We start from the raw sequence: 2,069 nt of genomic DNA, 5'->3' as shown, positions 1-2,069 counted from the left end.
ATGGTTCAACATCTTGAAATCAACATGGCATATCACGTTAACCAAAAAAAGAATAAAAATTACATTATCATCTCAACAAGTGCAGAAAAAAGCATTTGACAAAATCAACCTTCACTGAAAAACTACAAGTAATAAGTGAACTCAGTAAAGTCGCAGGGTGTAACATCAATATATAAAAATGTGTTGGATTTGATATACACTAATAATGAAGTAGCAGAAAGAAAAATTAAGAAAATAATTCCATCTACAATTGCACCAAAAAGGATACCTAGGAATACACTTAACCCCAAAGGTAAAAGACCTGTACTCTGTAAAGTATAAAACATTGATGAAAGAAAATGAATATGACACAAATACTCCATGCTTATGGATTTGAAGAATTATTACTGTGAAAAATGTCCATACTACCCAGAGTAATCTACAGATTGAATGCAATCCTTATCAAAATACAAACAGCATTTTTCACAAAACTAGAAAAATTAATATTAAAATTTGTATGGAACCACAAAAAACCTTGAATAGACAAAGCAATCTTTAGAGAGAAGAACAAAACCGGAGGTATCACAATTCCAGGTTTCAAGACATACTACAAAGCTGTAGTCGTCAAAACAGCATACTACTGGCACAAAAACAGACATATAGATAATGGAATAGAATAGACAGCCTGGATAATAAACCCACATTTATATGGTCAATTAATCTCTGACAAAGAAGGCGAGAGTATACAATGGAGAAAAGACAGTCTCTTCAATACATGGTGCTGGGGACATTCTCATGAAACAGGACTACTTTCTAACCCCATACACAAAAATAAATTCAAAATCTATTAAAGACCCAAACATAAGACCTAAAACCATAAAAATCCTAAAAGAGAACACAGGCAATAATTTCTGTGACATCATTCATAGCACTGTTTTTCTAGATAGGTCTCCTGAGGGAAGGGAAATAAAAGCAAAAATAAACAACTAAAGCTTTTGCCCAGCAAAGGAAACCATCAACAAAACAAAAAGACAACTTACTGAGTGGGAAAAGATATTTGCAAATGATATGGGGATTAATATCCAAATTACATGAAGAACTGATATACAACTGAACATCGAAAACACTAAAACATCCCATTAAAAACAATGGACAGAGGACCTGAATAGACTTTTTTTCACAGGAGGCATCCAGATGGTCAACAGGCACATGAAAAGATCCTCAAAATCGCTGTCATCAGGGAAATGCAAATTAAAGCCACAATGAGATTTCACCTCACACCTGTTAGAAAGGCTAAAATTGGCAGTTTGAATCGGGGTCCGATGAAAGAGTAGGCTGTGGGGTCTTGGTTTTCTAATTCTTTTTCTGCCTTGCTTGTTTAAGCCTCAGCAGAATTCAAAGGCTGGCAGTAAGGCTGGGAAGGACTCTGGAAAGGCCAAGACATAGGGACATGGCCAGCAGAGAGCTGGCTTGCAGTTGCCAGTGGGCAATATTCAGTGAAACCTAAGATGACCAATCATGGACGTGTGGGCGTGACTGTCGCTGTGCAAGATGCAGCCATCGTGGAGTACCTCACCGCAGAAGTACTTGAACTGGCAGGAAATGCATCCAAACATTTGAAGGTAAAGCTTGTTACCCTTCCTCATTTACAACTTGCTATTCGTGGAGGTGAAGAATTGGATTCTCTCATCAAGGCTACAATTGCTGGTGGTGGTGTCAATCCACACATAAACAAATCTCTGATTGGGAAGAAAGGACAATCAAAGACTATTTAAAGGATTCCCGGATTCCTTATTATCTCAGGACTCTAAACACTCTTAACAGCTGTCCAGTGTTGGTGATTCCAGGGGACTGTATCTCTGTGAAAAACACAACACTGCCTTTTTGTAATTCTATTTGAGCAAGTTGGAAGTTTAATTAGCTTTCCAACCAATCAAATTTCTGCATTTGAGTCTTAACCATATTTCAGTGTTACTGTGGCTTCAAAGAAGCTATAGACTCTGAAGTAGTGGATTTTGATTGAATTGACTTTACAAAAAAACAAAACAAAACAAAACAAACCTGTATGGATTTTAATTGTGATGCAGAAG

General features: G+C 36.7%; 1 pseudogene; it reads left to right on the top strand.

Annotated features, from left to right (window-relative positions):
- Positions 1 to 1,754, top strand: LOC102948521 (annotated as a pseudogene).
- The last annotated feature ends 315 nt before the right edge of the window (positions 1,755 to 2,069 follow it).

The sequence above is a fragment of the Panthera tigris genome, chromosome B1 (genome assembly GCF_018350195.1).
Source record: "Panthera tigris isolate Pti1 chromosome B1, P.tigris_Pti1_mat1.1, whole genome shotgun sequence".
In the NCBI taxonomy this organism is placed as follows: Eukaryota; Metazoa; Chordata; class Mammalia; order Carnivora; family Felidae; genus Panthera; species Panthera tigris.
The sequence above is the reverse complement of the archived record's forward strand: the minus strand, read 5'-3'. Positions and strand labels throughout refer to the sequence as shown.